At 41.2% G+C, this 19429-nt stretch overlaps 1 protein-coding gene across 6 annotated transcripts in view; it reads left to right on the top strand.

Annotated features, from left to right (window-relative positions):
* The first annotated feature begins 139 nt into the window (after window positions 1-139).
* The window catches only part of itsn2a (intersectin 2a), a 43037-nt gene continuing 23747 nt past the window's right edge, over window positions 140-19429 (top strand). For 5 of the 6 annotated variants that reach the window (XM_040159937.2, XM_040159938.2, XM_040159936.2 and 2 more), the window contains exon 1: window positions 15569-15678. The gene's annotated coding sequence lies outside the window, so the exon portion shown is untranslated. Of the gene's footprint in view, window positions 295-886; window positions 982-15568; window positions 15679-19429 lie in introns of those variants that run through there. The other variant, XM_040159934.2, reaches the window with a different exon arrangement.

Raw genomic sequence — 19429 nt, 5'->3', positions numbered from 1 at the left:
AAGAGTTTGTTTGATTGGATGTATAAAGTGCTACACAAAACGAGGGGCCATATGGCATTTAAAATAGCACGTTGTAATCTCGTTTTCATGACGCTCAGTTTTTATACATATTTATTTTGAAATCCCCGCACACGTCGTCACGTCCTGTGAAGGTTCCGGGTGGTTCTTCCTCACGTTGACGTTCGCGGTCGTAATTCTCCAGTTTACAGATTTGAAGCCTCGCTTTAAACAAGAATACATCATCAGGGAAACACTGCGTGCAGTAAACAGCGAATATTATTCCGCCTCCGTTTGGTAAGTTACGCATTGGCACGTTAGTTTCGTCCCTTTTTTTGTCCGTGGTTGTGCCTGAATAAAAACGAGACCATGGCTGCTGAGGCTGATGTGTGTTCGAAACAGTGATTGCTTTCTTAAATTAAGAATACACGATCGAAAAAGCAACACCTTTTTGACTCGTGAAATCAAAGTGGAGCCTCTTTTTGTTTGTTACCATTTCATTAGCATTTACTTATAGCACATTTGGATTTCTTTTAAGTAATTGTACTTTCTCGATTCCTGTGGTGCATGGTTTTTATCCTCTTGGTTTGATTTACTTATTGTGTCTCGCTTGGATAGAAGTGCCAGCTAAATGAAACCTGTAACTGTATTTGGTAGAAGTGTTTCCCAAACTGGGGGTTGCGATTTCCTGAGTGGGCGCTGGGGGCCGATAGGGGGGTCCCAGCTTCATCACCAACCCTAACATACAGCCACATTAGAAAATGGAAATAAAAAAAAGGAAAAGTGAAACCATTTTGAGGACATGCGTTGTGCTCAAACTGTCCAGCTTAGTGAGCATGAAATATTCCCTGAAAAGTTATTCCCTTTTTCCCCTCCTCTATTAATTCAGGGTTGCACAGACTGAGGGATGTCCGACTGCAGAGATGCCGTGTGAGTCGGACATGATAGAGGAAGTCCTAACTAAGCTCCATCCAGTCTTACGAGGTATGTAGCAAGCTAACATCACGACCGAATACATAAAGATAATATATAGAGATTATATTCTAAAAGATGCATTAATGTAACTCACTTCAACAAATAGGGAGACTTTACTCTAATATTAACATGTATGTAGCGTCCCTGGGATGAGATGAGAGGCAGAATCCTCAACGCTATCGCAAAGAAAGTGCCCACCTGTCTTTTTTAATAACTCCAGTTTGTGTCCACAATGGGAGAGTTTGGCCACAATAGCACAAAAAGCACAGAGGTTTTAAAGACGTGAACACCCGGCGCAGCTGATTAGACCGTCTTGCAGGGCTGATTTTAAATAGCTGCTGTCCCTGGAAAAGCCTATTAATCTCCCTCCATTCAGTACAGAGCGAGTTGTCATTGTGGTGGTGGGGGCGTCACACGTGAGCTGGCCAAAAGGTGGGTGAGGTGAAAAAATTTGCGTGGCCGCACAAGCAGGACCAACAAAACAAAGTACCGTTTAAACGAGGTTTATTTCACCTATAATACGGTAGTGGGGGAAAAGGGGCTGAGCGGAAGCAATGAAATTAACCAATGAAAAAGACCCCTAACCTATCTAGTCTAAACACAATCTGCAAAACTCTGATAAATACAGGGGGTGGTTGTAGTGGAAGATTTTGCACAGACAATCGTTAAGTAAGAAACAAAGGCTCTAAGTCAAGTATGTCTTTTCTCCGTTTATTTCCTTGCAAGGAAAAGAGGGTCACAACAGCTACGTGGTCAGTAGACTGTCAAGAACCTCCTTCCTGCCCCCAACACATCGAGGCAGTTCTTATACCTAAGCTTAGATATCGGTGGCGTCAACAGAAACCTTTGACCATCTTGTTGAGTCTCTACAGCCAGGGTACTGGGAACATCTTATCCATGTAAGACACGTCAGTTCTTTGACCGTATCCTTGCTCTCCCAACATGCTAAAACAAAGGTGGTCATAGACATAACAAACACTTTGTTCAATCTCTACAGCTATGACGCTGGAAACATCTAATCCAAGTGGGAGACATCAGTTCTTATGTCAGGGCCTTTGTGATCTAAGCACTTGCAACTAATAAACTGGTTATACAAATGAAGCATTTAAAAGGGTCACATATCATTTTCCCATTACATGGTCCGCCCAGGTCTTACCTAGTGTATATAGACAGAGATTTATCTACGGGTAGTATGTAAACCCCAGGGTCTCTTACCTACACACTCCCATTGTGCGGTCCCCTTTTCCCTGGGACAACTGAAGAAACAAAAACTGAATCGTTCAAACAACGTGATAACCACAGACAGAATAACAACAATAACTTAACCGTCACCAGTTCAAATGATCAAATACTAGTGTTGTTACCTCCCACCCTCCTGCTTCGAAGCTTGTGTCGAAATATGAACCAGTGCAGGGCGAAGCAATTGTATCGGTGCTCGGTTCGTTCGCTGCTGATCACGTGATCAGTGACGTCCGAAGCTTCGCTCCGGCTCAGTGACGTCATCAGTGACGTCCGAAGCTTCGTTCCGGCGCACAGTCACGTGACCGCTTCGAATTGATTCAAATGGGCGCGAAACAGGGTTGGGGCTTGTCTGTTTGATACAGTCAAAGTCAGTGTTGTTGTAGTAGTAGTAGTAGCAAATTTACAATGGAACCTGTGGCAAAGAGAGGTCGCTCCGAGATGTGGGAGCACTTCAATTTGATTTCCTCTAACAAGGTTTGTAATAGGCAGACAAAGTCTGTCATTTGTATTGTGTAATTATGGATGTTTATTTTATTGTGGAGACCACCCGATATTTGGCTGAATCAAACATTCCACAGAGTGAAGACCCGCTAAAATATTGGATCAAACACAAACATGTGTACCCACATCTATTTGTATTAGCACGTAATCTTTTGAGCATTCGTGGCTCATCGTGTCGTGTAAGCGCCTTTTTTGTAAGGCAGGGGAAATAGTATCTAAGAAACCGACTCAACCCCAATTCTGTGGAGAAAATAATAATAACTTGATGCCCCATCCCATGTGTCCACAAGCACTTCAATATCCTGTCATAAGAAACCTGTCCAAAAGCACAAACACTGCCCCTTCCTCTGCAAATCACTTCCCACATTCAAACAATTCACATAAGTCCCTATGACTGCCATGAACTGCACATGCAGTAGGAAGCACTTGCTGATATTTTAAATTATATTGCTTACATGTCATATATATATATATATATATTCAGAGAGTTCTGAATCTCTCCAAACCGAAGAGACAAAATGATTTAATGCTTGCCTGGCTAGATGAAGCATTTGATATACAACCGTATCCTCGCAAACAACGTGGACATGGGAGTGAATTGAAGGAAACTATAAAAAACAGGAAGCTGGCAGTGCAAAAACCGGAGGAAACTGCAACAACAAATCTTCGAAGAAAAGTACGTTGCTTATCAACTCTCCCTGAAAACGCATTGAGATCAGGAGAGAGTGAAAGACTGAACTTGAAGCCAAAGACCAAATATATTGGTGACATGGAACAGGAAGAAATAGGACCAGAGAACTACTACACTCGTCCTTTAGAAGAGTCTGATATAGAGTCAGATGAAGTCGCAGATTCAAAGAACTATAGCAATCAAGATCACTTACAGAAACCCAAACGTTGCTCTCTAAGAACAGATGTCTGTAGAGAATCAAAAGCAAGTTGTCTGTACGTTCATGAGCCGTCCCTCACCACGACCACTAACAACTCTTTGAGTCAAACTGTTGCAAACGGCAAGTCACTGATGTGTCAACCTGATGAACGAGGGCTTGGTGGAGGTGGAGAGCAAACACATATTCCAACAAGTGCACCAGCTAAATGTGACATGAAAAAAGAGGGAATGGGAACGGAGATCAACATGTGGAAGATGCGGGCAAACCGAGTGAAACAAATCCTCTCTGCTGAAGAGTTTGGTCCATTCAATAAGTCCAAGAGTTTTGGCCTTGAATTCAACGTTGGATATGGACCAAAGAAAAACTTCAGTGTTGACTTAGTGCGTGATTCATTTTTGGTTGAACTTGCTAAATTTGCCCTCGCAATGAATTCATCTCAACAGGATTTCATCATGGAGATACTTGAGAACAATTTTGACCTCAACCTGAAGTCTGAATTCCAGAGAAATTTTTTCACCTATGAAATGATGAAGAGAGTCAGACATCTGAAGGAATGTGAAGATTCAGTCAAGTTCTCCAAAGAGGTCTTTAAGCTGCATGGTCCCCTTCCACCAATAAGGACGGCCAGTCAGAGTGTGAACAGTGTCAACGCTGAACTCAGCAGCATATCAAAGATGGAGGAGAGTGAAGTCGCCTGTGGGTTTCCTCTTCATTCACAGGCTGAAGAACATATTTCAGTAAACAGTGTGGATCTGTATCCCTTCTGCAAGAAGATTGGTCTGAAACTACATGTGGACATTACTCAACCAAAAAAGAAACAGGATATCAACATACTGACCTATGGAGCAATGACGGAAGTGACAAACTTTGCAGAAAGCTTGTGTGGAACATTTGAGCAGATTTGTGTTGACATCCTAAAACACAAGTTGGATCTTGATTTGCAATGTGGAGGATTTGACTATGTCAAAAGTATGCTTGCACGAATCCCTGCTGTGCTGGAGAAAAAAAATGTAATAAAGGTTCTATCAATTAGAGGCCACAAGACAAAAGGCTTAACAAACGTGAAACTGGAATCCCTGAACCTCTCAAATTCAGATCCTGCTAATGCCAGTTCTTGCCAGGCTTCAGTCAAAAATCAAGAAGGTAGTTTGTTTGACACAAAACACCAACCTAACCTCAACTTAAAACTGTGGCAGTTGAGGGAGAATCAAATTCAGCGAATCCTCTCAAGACCTCATGTAGAACATTGTCCACTTTATTCTTACTCCAGATGCAAGAAACTGGGCATTGATTTCAATGTAGGATCTGGAGTCCAACAGAATATTGATGCCAAACTACTAACCAATGGCATTATGGTTGAACTTTCTACTTTTGCCACAGAGATGGTATCAGCCCAAAAGTATTTCATCACAGAGATACTGGAGCATAATTTTCATCTGGATTTCAACAATGAGCTGAATCGCTGTGCCTTTGCAAAGGAGATTCAAATTAAAGTTAGGAGTCCAAATCCTCAAAATTTCAAAAAAGAATTTGAACTTCCTGACACAAATGGCACACCAGAACCAGGCTCTGAGAAAGATCTATATTGCCCCAAATGCTATCAAGTCAGAAATCAAAAGCATCATCAGGATGAATCCCTCTCAGGTCCCATTCATCATCCTCGTCCACATTCCACGACTGATGCAAACGGCGCAGCAACCAATGCGTCCTCCACCTCGTGGGAAATAGCGGAGGAGATGATGGATAGTTACCCTCTCTGCATGGAAATAGATTTGAACCTGTTTGTGAACAAAGACCAACCAAAAAATAAGCTTGAGACGCACGTATTGACACACTGTACGTTTCGGGAAGTGGCTAGTTTTGCCGAAAGGTTGTCAGGAACAAAAAGTGGGATCATAAATGATGTCCTTCGACACAACTTCATCATTGGCATGCCGGAGAGAGAAATAGATATTGACACAGTGTTCTACAAAGAGATCCTAGAACACGATGACTTCCTCTCCTGGCTCAATGAGGTATTTGTTATCCAACATCCTAGTGTCATCAGCAAAAGGAAACGGACGCGGGATGCGCATGGGAGTGAGATGATGCAAAGTATCAAAAAAAGAAAGTTGTCACTGCTAACAAAAGCTAAACAAGATGCCGTGAATGTTCCAGCCAAGAAAATGAACAAAGTTCGTTCGGTGCGACAAGTGAGATACTTTTCAGATGTATACAATCTGCATTTAGTCGGCAGGGACAAAGTTAACGAGAAACTTCTGTCGCCTAATGAGGACACGCAGTTCCCAACAAATCCGGGGACCGTTGTGCAGACGGATGAGAAGCTGTTGGATACACGTTGTGACAGTCCTCTCTGGGTAAAACTGGAGATAAAAGAGGAGGAATATGATCCACGCTATGGCAGTACGCCTCCAGAACCAGACCCAGAGCCACAACGTTGTCCTCTTCATGATGTCAAATCAGAAAATTAGAATCCTCAATGTTTGCTGGACGAACCACAAGAATCTGTCCGATGTCCGAACACGGCGAGGACCACACAAACACTCTCATACTCATTGGAGCTGAGGTTACAGATGCGATGAGAGCACTTGGAGCAAAGAAGAGCAAGAACATGTGCCCGATGACTCTCACAGGTCTGGAGTTCACAAACAGGAGGTGAGCATCACTTGATGTTCTCGGTTAGAGCCGACACAGACAGGTTAGTTTTAGGCTGAACGGTTGCTATGAAGATGTATCTGCTGGGGGAGAATGTAGATTATTATAAATTGGTTTGAAAGTATATTTTAAAAGTTTACTAAACCTTTCCTAAAAAGATGGATCGATCAGACTAAAAGGTTTCCGTGCATTAGCTGTCAGTATTCATGTTTTGAAGCTTCGTTTTAAAGGCGGTTTGATTGTGCCACAGTTGGACTTTAGTTAAGATCTTTCCTTTTGTTCCGTGGGGAGAAACGGTCATTTTTTAAGTTTGTAAGAATTTGTGAAGTATATTTTTTACTTTATTCAATGGATAGCAGATACGTGTATTACATTGTTTGTTTTTTCAGTTGTTCATCTTTACGTTTTCTACCACTTCATATGATACCATGCCTTTTCTGATCTTGCACCTTCAGTCATCCTATTCTATTTTTTTTACAAATGGAAATACTACAGTAAATTACTAAAGTTCTTTTTCTTGAAGCTGTTATGTAAATGCATAAAGAATCATTGATTTCATCATAATTTGATTTACACAGCAGAAAGTAACATTTCCTGTATCTTGATATGTTGTCATAATTTTCTCTTCTGTTTAAGTTCATTTTATAAAACCATTTTTAAAAGCATCCTTTCTACCGTGTAATCCTTTTAAAATACATCAATGTCTACTATATACACAGGTTTGTAGATCATCATTCTTTTGGCATGCTAAATCAGCAAATATTGTTCTTTACTGTAAATTTGTATTCAACATTTGAATCTTATCAGACCTTTTCTGATTTTATACTTTGTGTATATTGCAAAGCGAAGTGCGTGTGATGTAGTTGTTACAACCGAGAGGAGCATCAGAATATTGTGAAATATCAGGATTCATACAACTTTCACTCGTCATCCATCATTTTGGGTCAAAATGTAGCTTATCTTGTACTAGTCACAGAAATATTACCATGGCATGCAATAGAATTACACACTTGGCAGAAGTAGCCTGCAACAAGGGGAAGTGAAAACTATCCGCCAAATTAAGTCCTAGGTTACTTCTGACTCCTAAACGATCAAGTTGTCCCTCGTCTCACTGTCTGAAATCAAAGCAGTGAGAGCTACATTATCTTCTGTTTTTCTGTTTCTCTCTTTGTCTCCCCAGGAAGATCGTCGTGTCTTCCCCATTTCCAAAATAAAGCCCCAGTGTGGGTTAACTGTTTTCAAGCACAAGGCTCAAAATTAGGCTTTTTTTCGTTGAATGACAAAATAATCTAATACAGTTAATATGACTAATATTTATAGTATTACTACTGCTAGTACTTTAAAAATTCCGCTTTAATCACAGACGCTCCGTTTCTAGACACTTTTATTCTGAAATGACTAGTTAATTCATCGTCGTCACTTCCTTTAAAGGTTCCGGACCCTTCTTTATTCCCGTTACCGTAAGTGTTTCTAATTCTCCAGTTTACACATTTGAAGCCTTGTTTTACACAAGAATACGTCATAAGGGAAACACTGCGTGTAGTTAGCAGCGACTATTATACCGCCTCCCTTAGTTACGTATTGCCGTTTGTTTCGTACCTTTTTGTCCATGATCGTGCCTGTCTCAAAATGCCCGAAAGCCTGTTAACGTTGATGTGATTGTGCTTCTGAAAAAGCGATTGTTTTATTAAATTAAGCATATACGATCGAAAAGGACTTCTGAGGAAGGCAGTTTGTAGAGTCCACTGCTTCTTATTAAAACTCAATGCAACCTCTGGTAACTTTAGCTGCAGCCCCTGCATATTGCTGCTGGAGAAATCACACTAATCTCATCTCTAACAAAATGCTCGTTGTTTCTTTCCAACTTTTTTGGCCACCGTGTTAAGAGTTTAGATCGAGTTCCTCACATTTGAGAGGCTGTAAGCGTAAAACCTATGATATTATAGTCTGTTAAGTATATCCCGGCTGAGATATGTATGTTTTTTTCCCCTGAACTGAATACAGATAAGGAAGATGTGGAATGATACATCACCTTAATGGACAACATGGACACCTGCAGTCAGGAGGACCAAAAAGAGATGGATTCTGACAAAGTATGGCAGTGGCGCATTACGTGTGGAGAGGAAATATCCAACTTCAACATAGTATCCAACACAGACAACAATTCTGAGTCTGATCTACACTCGGGCAAAGTCACAAACTCAGGAATCTCTGGCAATCAAGCTTACTTGGAAGCAAGTAGTCTGGGTGTTTGTGAGTCTGCCCTCACCACCACCACCACCACCGACAAATCATCAAGTCTACCGATTGTAAAGGAAAGCGCCAGGTCACTGATGTGTCAACCTGATGAACGAGGGGTTGGTGGAGGTGAAGAGCAAAGACAGACTCCAACTGAATGTGACTTAAAACAAGAGGAAACCGGAACGGAGAAAAGCATGTGGAAATTGAGGGCAAATCGTGTAAAACATATCCTCTCTGCTGAAGAGTTTGGTCCATTCAACTTTTCCAGAATGTGTGGCCTTGAATTCAATGTTGGATATGGAAAGAGAAAAACTAAGAAAAACTTCAGTGTTGACTCTTTGACTGATAATGTTCTTCTTGAAATTGCTGCATTTGCCCTCGTAATGAATTCATCCCAACAAGGTTTCATCATGGAGATACTTGAGAACAATTTTGACCTCAACCTGAAGTCTGAATTCCAGAGAAATTTTTTCACCTATGAAATGATGAAGAGAGTCAGACATCTGAAGGAATGTGAAGATTCAGTCAAGTTCTCCAAAGAGGTCTTTAAGCTGCATGGTCCCCTTCCACCAATAAGGACGGCCAGTCAGAGTGTGAACAGTGTCAACGCTGAACTCAGCAGCATATCAAAGATGGAGGAGAGTGAAGTCGCCTGTGGGTTTCCTCTTCATTCACAGACTGAAGAAGATATTTCAGTGAACAGTGTGGATCTTTATCCCTTCTGCAAGGAGATTGGTCTGAAACTACATGTGGACAATACTCAACCAAATGAGAAACAGGATATCAACAGACTGACCTATGGAGCAATGACGGAAGTGACAAACTTTGCAGAAATCTTGTGTGGAACATTTGAGCAGATTTGTGTTGACATCCTAAAACACAACTTTGGTCTTGATATGCAATGTGGAGATTCTGACCATGTCAAAAGTATGCTTGCTAGAATATCTTTTGCAAAAGATAAAAGGAATCTAAATAGGACTAGAAAGACAAAAACGGGCATAATACCTTCATTGTTCGACATTAACCTCAATGCCATGACCAACCCAAATTCCCATGCACTTAATGCCAGTTCTTCCAACGCTGCTACCTTGAATCAAGATGTAGAAATCCAGAATAATCATAATCTGTGGCAGTTGAGGGAAAATCAAATTCAGCGAATCCTTTCAAGACCTCATGTAGAACATTGTCCATTGTATTCTTTCACCAGATGCAAGAAAATGGGCATTGATTTCAACGTAGGATCTGGAGCCCAACAGAATATTGATCTCAAACTACTAACCAATGGCATCATGGTTGAACTTTCTACTTTTGCCAAAGAGATGGTATCAGCCCAATACTATTTCGTCACTGAGATACTGGAGCATAATTTTCATCTAGATTTCAACAATGAGCTGAATCGCTGTGCCTTTGCACAAAAAACTCTTAATCAAATTATGTACATGAGAACAATAAAATACAACAAAGTTCCTGTAATGAAAAAGACGTTTGACCTCTCTGACACTAAGTGCATACCAAAACCTTCCGATCTGAGAACCTTGTATTGCCCCAAATGCTATCAAGTCAGAAATAATGAGCATCGTCGTGATGAATCCGTCTCAGGTCCCATTCTTCATCATCATCCTCCTCAACACACCATGACTGATGCCGGCTCTGCTGATGGAAACTCCATCACACAAAAGCCAGCAAAGGATCCGTCCTTCACCTTTTCAGCAATAGAGGAGATTATAATGGACAAGTACCCCCTCTGCAAGGAAATAAGTTTGAAACTGCTGGTGGACAAAGACCATCCAAGACGTAAGCTTGACCTGCATGTATTGACACGCGGCGTTATGAGAGAAGTTGTTTCCTACGCAAAATATTTGTGTGGAAATAAGAATAAGATCATTAATGACGTCCTTCAACACAACTTCAACGTTGGCGCGCTGGCTCAACAAATAAATCCTTTTTTGAATCTCTCCAAACCGAAGAGACAAAATGATTTGATGCTTGCCTGGCTAGATGAAGCATTTGATATTCAACCATATATTCGCAAACAACCTGGACATGGGAGTGAATGGAAGGAAATGATCAAAAAAAGGACATTGCCAGTCGAAACACAGGAGAAAACGGCAAGGACAACCCCTCGAAGAAAAGTAAGCCGCTTTTCCACTCTCACTGAAAACGGGTTAACATCAGGAGAGAGTGAAAAACTGAACTTGAAGCCAACGACCAAATATATTGGTGACATGGAACAGGAAGAAATAGGACCAGAGAACTGCTACACTCGTCCTTTAGAAGAGTCTGATATAGAGTCAGATGAAGTCACAGACTCCGAAAACTCTATGAATCAAGATCACTTACAGAAACCCAAAAGTTACTCTCTCAGCTCAGACATCTGTAGAGAATCAGAAGCAAGTTGTCTGGGTGTTCATGCGTCTTCCCTCACCACCGACATTTCATCAAGTCTGCCAATTCTAAAGGCAAGGGTCAAGTCACAGATGTGTGAACCTGATGAACAAGGGCTTGGTGGAGGTGAAGAGCAAACACCGACTCCAACTGAATGTGTCGTAGAACGAGATGAAATGGAAATAGAGGACAACATGTGGAAGATGCGGGCAAACCGAGTGAAACAAATCCTCTCTGCTGAAGAGTTTGGTTCATTCGTTTGGTCCAAAAAGCATGGCTTTCAATTCAATGTTGGATATGAACCAAAGCAAAACTTCAGTGTTGACTCTTTGCTTGATTATATTCTTCTTGAAATTGCTGAATTTGCCCTCGCAATGAATTCATCCCAACAGGATTTCATCATGGAGATTCTTGAGTACAACTTTGACCTCAACCTGAAGTCTGAACCCCAGAGAAATCTTTTCACCTGTGAAATGATGAAAAGAGTCAGACATCTGAAGGAATGTGAAGATTCAGTCAAGTTCTCCAAAGAGGTATTTAAGCTGCATGGTCCCCTTCCACCAATAAGGACGGCCAGTCAGAGTGTGAACAGTGTCAACGCTGAACTCAGCAGCATATCAAAGATGGAGGAGAGTGAAGTCGCCTATGGGTTTCCTCTTCATTCACAGGCTGAAACTGAAGAAAATATTTCACTAAACAGTATGGATCTTTATCCCTTCTGCAAGGAGATTGGTTTGAAACTACATGTTGACAATACTCAACCAAATGAGAAACAGGATATCAACAGACTGACCTATGGAGCAATGACGGAAGTGACAAACTTTGCAGAAAGCTTGTGTGGAACGTTTGAGCAGATTTGTGTTGACATCCTAAAACACAACTTGGATCTTGATTTGCAATGTGGAGGTTCTGACTATGTCAAGAGTATGCTTGCACGAATTCCTTTTGCCAACCATAAAAGGAAACTTAGGGCTACCAAGAAATCATATATGAGAGGTAGGAATCATCGGTTCAATCAGATTGCCCGTAACCCAAACCTCCACTCATGTGCTGCCGGTTCTTCCAACGCTATAATCATTAATCAAGACATGGGAAACCACAAAAATCTCAAATTAAAGCTGTGGCAATTGAGGAAGAATCAAATTCAGCGAATCCTCTCAAGACCTCATCTAGAACATTGTCCACTTTATTCTTACTCTGGATGCAAGAACCTGGGCATTGATTTCAATGTAGGATCTGGAGTCAAACAGAATCTTGATCCCAAATTACTGACCAATGGCATCATGGTTGAACTTTTAACTTTTGCCACAGAGATGGTATCAGCTCAAAGGTATTTCATCACCGAGATACTGGAGCATAATTTTCATTTGGATTTCAACAACGAGCTGAATCGCATTGCCTTTGCAAAAAAAACTATTGATCAAATTACGTACATGAGAACAAGGAAAAGCAACAAAGTTCCTGTGATGAAAAAGACGTTTGACCTCCCTGACACAAATTGCATACCAGAACCTTACCATCTGAGAACCTCAAGTTGCCCCTACTGCTATGAAGAATTATTACGAAATTATGAACATCGTCGCGATGAATCCGTCTCAGGTGCCATTCATCATCCTCCTCAAAGCACCATGATTGATGCAGGCTCTGCCGATGAAAACTCCACCACACAAAAGTCAGACAAGGAGCCGTCCTCCACCCTCTCAGCAATAGAGGAGAAGATGATGGACATTCACCCTTTCTGCAAGGAAATTCGTTTAAACCTGTTGTTTGACAAAGACCAGCCAATAGATAAGCTTGACCCGCATCTATTGACATACAAAGTTATGAGAGAACTTGTTTGCTACTCAAATGAATTGTCTGGAGGGAAATATGGGCTCATTAATGATATCCTTCAACACAACTTCAATATTGACGAACTGTATCTTTTTGGTTTTGACGTCAGACTGAAGACCCAAAAGGATGTTGGGCTCACGTGGCTAAATGAAGTGTTTGATATTCGTCCATCCCAACAACCTGCTTATGGGAGTGATTTGACGGGAACTATGAAAAAAAGTAAGATGGCAGTGAAAACACTGGGCAAACCGCCAAGGACAACTCCTCGAAGAAAAGTAAGCCGAGAATGTGGAGATATCAAAAGTTCAGTTGCACAATTTCCTGCTTTGCGGGAGAAAAATGCAATGAATGCTTCGATGATTAAAGGCTGTCAAACAAACGTGAAACTTGCTTCCCAGAACGAGCCAAATTCAGATGCTGCTAATGCTAGTCCCAAGGATTGTGTGGATCGACAAGCGACATACTTTTCAGATGTATACAATCTGCATTTTGTCGACAGGGACAAAGTTAATGAGAAACTTCTGTCGCCTAATGAGGACACGCAGTACCCAACAGATCTGGGGACAGTTGTGCAGACTGATGAGCAGCTGTTGGGTACACGTTGTGACAGTCCTCTCTGGGTAAAACTGGAGATAAAAGAGGAGGAATATGATCCACGCTATGGCAGTACGACTCCAGAACCAGACCCAGAGCCACAACGTTGTCCTCTTCATGATGTCAAATCAGAAAATTAGAATCCTCAATGTTTGATGAACACTTGGAGCAAAGAAGAGCAAGAACATGTGGCCGATGACTCTCACAGATCTGGAGTTCACTAACAGGAGGTGAGCATCACTTGATGTTCTCGGTTCGAGCCGACACAAGAGACGGGTTAGTTTTAGGCTGAACGGTTGCTATGAAGATGTATGTTTTGCTGGGGAAGAATGTAGATGATGACATATTGTAAATTTGTGTGAAAGTATATAGTTTCAAAGTTCACAGGTAAACCTTTCTTTGAAAAATGTATCAATCGGACTAAATGTTCCGTGCATGAGCAGTCGGTATTCATGGTTTGAAGCTTTGTTTTAAAGGTGATTTGATTGTGCCACAGTTGGACAGATCTTTCCTTTTGTTTCATGGGGAGCTAGGCCATGTATGTTTGTATGTTGTATGAGTATATTTTTGACTTTATTCAATGGATAGCAGATTGGTGTATTACATTGTTTGTTTGTTTTCTTTCAGTTACTCATCTTTACTTTTCCTACCACTTTATATGGTACTAATGCCTTTTCTGACGTTGCACCTTCAGCGACTTTTTCTATTTCGTTTTTTTCAAATGAAATACTACTGTAAATTACTAAAGCTATTTCATTTTTTGAAGCTGTCATGTAAATGGATAACAGAACAGAAAGAAATGTTTCTTGTATCTTGATCAATTTTCTCTTCTGTTCAAGAAAAATTCTTCTTTCTACAGTGTAACCCTTTTGAAATACATCCTCATCTACCATATGCACAGGTTTTGTGGCTCACCATTATTTACATGGCTGTGTAATCTTATAAGCAAATATTGTTCTTTGATTCAAATGTTGATCTTTATTCAACATTTAAATATTTTCAGTTATTTTCTGATTTTTCCTAGGTGTGTAATGCACAGCCAAGTGCATGTGATATAATTGTTTCAGTGAAGAGGAGCATCAAGAGCAGCAAAAATCAGCATTTACACATCTTTCATTTTGGGTTAAAATGTAGCTGATCTTGTAATGGTTACAGATATATTAGCATTGAATACGACAGAATTAAACATTAAGGGAATTCCTGAATAAGTTCAAAATGAGGCTACAGCTAATATTAATATTCACACTATTATTATTATTACTACTACCACCATGTTATATCCGTACCTACTCCCATCACTATAGCAATTACTACTAATGTAACTTCCTTACCTTTTTTTTTATCGACCACAAAATTATTTAGTTTTCAGATCTTGCAGCCATGTAGATTCCAGCAGTTTTCCGCAGTGTAGTTTAATGTTTTTGGAAGGCAGTTTCACATTTCTGCATTTTCATCACTGCTGTCTATTGCATATTTTTGCTTTAAGAGTATTCAACACCAAATTTCCGATTGACTAATTGAGTTAAGGATATATAGTATAAGGACCAGCGAGGTGATGACAGTTAATTTGCAGATGCAATACTCACAGTGGGCTGTTGGTGGTGCTCCAAAACAGCAGTCAAAACAACTTAAGGCCTTTTAGTACATATGTTTGTCTCAGGAATTGGCTTTTGGCAGTTTAACTGGCCAAATTAGTGAAATCATCAATTAACAGCCGAACACTGACAGCAAGTGGTTGCCCCTTCAAAGTAATTAATTAATTAATTAATTAATTAAAATAACCTTTCCTTTAGTTTGATTTCACACAAGCAGCCTAAAATGCATATTTTACGTTATATTAATTTATATGTCATTTAGCTGATGTTTTTATCCAAAGCGCCTTTCAATAAGTGCATGTGCATACTCATATACACATCTGAAATGCTCAAGGCAAGATAAAAATGACAGAATAAATTACCCTCAATAGACAAAGAAAAGAAACCTTTCTATTTGTTTTCAATAAATAGCTTTTATTAGTAAAACAACAATGACTTTGGCTCACAGAAACACATAATTTGAGAAGCAGTCCAGTAAAGTAAGCATCAATATATTTATTTGTATATTTTGTATTTTTCTTGTTAAAGAAGGTTAGAGAATAACCTCGATTCAGGTTCGCAGTATTTACCAAAATGTCAAACATCGACGGTCAACTTTTATTGTGAAAGTCATAGCCGGAAGTCTAATCCGTAAATCTGCACGACTTGACTCTTTGGAAACGCCCACTTCCGATCCACACCTTCGTCGCCGCTCGCTCGGGTCCTCCCTCTTCGTGAGCTCATTTTTGCAGCCTGGATGTCGGATCATCGCCGCAGTTCAACCGCAACAGGTAAACGACAATAAATCATGTTAAAGCTTTTTTCGGAACAGGACGAATCTCGTTAACACATACCGGTCAGTTTGGCGGTTTCCCTTGTTTGTTTTTTTGGGGTTAATTTCTATTTTTATTTTTATTTTCAAAAAAATATATATATTCGAGGCAGTGTAACCGTTTAACACTGAAGCCATTTTTGATCATCTATAGAATGTGAATTCCTGACACCTGTCACTACGCTAAATAATAGCTAGCTTTTTTGCCTGCGTTTTAGATTAGGAACACGACTGTCAGTGCCTACACATAGACCGGAATATATACTTGAATGTATTTAAACAGATTTTCCAAACCCCAATTACAGATACATATTTTTAAAATAACAACATCATTATGCGCACAATTCAATATTACATTACAAACTAGGATTGCACGCTTTTATTTTAAAGTAATGTTATCAGAACAATACAACAGGCACTCTCGGAGCAACAGCAAGTTAACATATACATTTTTCTGAACAGGTACCAGAAGAAACAACAGTTTTTTATTAGGGAACAGCATAATGCGTAACGCAGCACATGTTCAGTAGTGAGGGTCCCTGTTAGAGTGAAGTGGTCAGGCACAAATAAAGGCCTTTTTAGTCTGTAAAGACTGGATTTGCTTTTGAATCTCAGTCAAAAAAGAAAAGGGACAGTTTTCCCAATGACATCTGGCCTCATCGCAGCAGGGACCGTTACACATCCACCCGCCAAGAGAAGCATTGCATGACGCACACATGCACAAAGAAGCACTCGAGCATACATACATATTTACATTCATTGTTGTATTTAAAGCCGGAGATTCAATTCCGACTTTTAGGGTCCGGTTTCACAGGAAGGAATGCCTTTATTGAAGACATTTTGGTGTAACGCTTTATATGCATCTCGCGCCGAAGGTTAGGTTCAGGGATGAAGCAGTGTTTCGGTTTTTGGAGTGTTGGCAGTTTAAAGGAAGTAATAGAAGCTTTGGGTGAATCGTGTCTCAAGCTGACCCGCAAATGTTTTAAAGGGATGAGAAATATATGACAAATTCTTCCGCTTGTCGATTTTTCACCTGCAGCACAGCGGAGGAAGGTGTGCGGATGTCTTTGTGTGTTCCGGTGCTCTTGTGAACAGGCAAAAAATACTGACACATACTTACAAACACACACACACACACACACACACACACACACACACACACACACACACACACAGGCTTCTTTCTTCCTCAGGCACAGCAAAGCTTCCCGGGCTGTGTCTGCTCCAAACAGGGACCCCCTCTGTTTGGGGAGTGTGTGCCGGACGCACTCGCGCACACAGGCCGCTGCATTGATACGCACGTCCGAGTGGGACGGCGCGCTGCACACAGGTGTCAATCAGCATGCAGAGCAGAGTCAAAGGTTCTTTGATGCATTTTTCTCCCACAGTGACGTGGATCAGCAAATGTTTGGGCCCTTAAATCCAAAGCTTTATCCTTTTTAAATGATCATCATACCATCAATGCTGGAAGGGGGAGGGATGTCTGGGCTGTAGCTTTTTGATATGTACACACACAACAAGTGCAGCTGTCAGCCTTATTGTTATCCCCCATTAGTACAAACTTAGGATAGTATTTCATGCTGTGAGGGTTCGGTAAACACAGTACTCCTGTTACTGATGAGGCTGCAGCCTTTCTACATAACATATGTACAAACAAACATCCTGATATTGGACACAGGGACTCCTTACAAGCTGTTATATTAACTAACTTCTTGACAAGAATCCCTCCGGCCAATAGTCAATCGAGCCAGAATCACTTTTGGGAAGCATGGAACTTCCATCCTGGGAAAACTGGTTGAAAGATCCTGAAAAGGTCAGCGGGCCTTAGGCTCCTACTTGCTTTTTTAACAAAAGCATAGGTTGAGATAATGTCACTCGTTGAAATGTCGTTCCTGTGCATCCTTCCACCCTTCTCAAACACAAATGTTCTACCTTTTCTTAAATCGGCACAGTTCGATGACGTGCACTGAGCTCAAAGGTAAATAAGTCCCTGAAGGGCTCGTGGGACAGCGAGCCTCTGCAGCTGCTGTCTGTGTTGACGCAGCGAGTGTCCTCAGCGCCTCGTGTTGATTCCCCGCTGCTGTGATCCAGGATGTGTCCCGTTTGAACCGACCGGGCCAATAGATGCTATCTAGCGTTTTAAACCAAGCACGTCGCAGGGTGTTAAATTGTTCGTGCATGAGGGAGTCTGCTAAAACTCCTCATACAAAGTGTTGACATAAGCGAGTTTGAGGAGCACTGTCGCAGTGTTTACACAGACATACACCCACATGGCTGCCTGTTAAGAGAATGCTTTTGTGTGGCATGTTATGACAAAGTTATATATAACAAAGTTTCCATCGTGGAAACGAAAGGGCCGCTAGCTGCAGTCAGTTACATCGGCGAAAGCAACACAGTAGCTCAAGATGGAAAAAGAGCTTTTTGCATTGAAAGTGAAACTCACTGAGGCGCAACATACAGCGGAGAAGTGTGCAGAGCAAAGGGACCACTTAAAGCACCGCTAGGCTAAGCTCGCTGCTAGGCTAAGCTCGCTGCTAGGCTAAGCTCGCTGCTAGGCTACTTCCATCCCAACATCTACCCTGCGGAGGAACCTGTGGTTTGAAAACTGTTGTGGCTAAATGTGGGGAGATTGTTGGCACTTCAACAATGAAACTCTGGAGAGTTGAGAGCAAAGTGCATGCGGACAGCAGCAAGAGTCACCAGTTCAACGTGGTCCACCCGGTGGAATTCTGCCTCCAAGATGCTCAAATGTGTGCAGTTTTGTGTTTAAAATAACATTAACAATGAAGTAACACTGTCTAAAATACACGCTTTCTAAAGTAATTACTAATTACTTGTAACAACATTCATTAATCACCAATAATGGTGAACGTTTGCGATTAATCAGTCAATTCTTCTTTTCATCTTTTGCCAGGCCCAGGTTAAAGGATTGTGAAGGATTTTGCCGAATAGGTTCATAGAGTCTACGAAACGAGGGATTATTTTCTATCCCATCTAACCGAGAAGATTGATGTATTTACCAAAGAGAACACGGCATATATCAACACGCCTTTCCAATAAAAACTGCACATTTCAGCCGCGTTAGCATGTTGGCTAGTTTGATAAAATAGAGAATATAGTGGACAAATCTGACTTCACACCCGATGACCGAGAATGTGATCGGGTGACATTTCTACATTTAAGAAAGATTAACTTCATAATGATGTCACCTGGTGCTACTCGCTAGTTTTAAACTAGCTAGTAATGCTAAATAGTTCAGTTTATTATGATAAACTACTTCCTTTGTAATATTAATATTTTTGTTTGCACTAACCGGGTTGGATTTATGTTTTTTGAGACTTGGAACGCCAGTGTTGTTCGCCTGTGCGTGCACTCTTAGCGCACATATTCACGTGTAGGCGGAGGCATTTGCCACCGTTCATTGCTCTTAAGTAATTGGCAGCGTCGGCATGTGCGGGGGAAATGATTTATACTACGACAACATCGCCCCCCCCCCCCCTCCAGGAATTCACACGCAAAAAGAGCGAGGACAATGATGGAGCAATAGTGTAACGAGAGCAGAAGAAGAGGAAAGGAATGAAAGAAATTTGGTGGGAGTCATTTCGTGTCACGATTCAGGAGCAGGGGAGTGTGTGGGGGCTCGGAGGGCCCGGGGGCGGGGGGGGGGGGGGGGGTATTTGGTGCTTGCTCCCTATCTGGACGCTTGTAGA

Source organism: Gasterosteus aculeatus, chromosome 18 (genome assembly GCF_964276395.1).
Source record: "Gasterosteus aculeatus chromosome 18, fGasAcu3.hap1.1, whole genome shotgun sequence".
Lineage (NCBI taxonomy): Eukaryota > Metazoa > Chordata > Actinopteri > Perciformes > Gasterosteidae > Gasterosteus > Gasterosteus aculeatus.
Note: the sequence above shows the minus strand (reverse complement) of the source record. Positions and strands in the feature narration are given on the sequence as shown.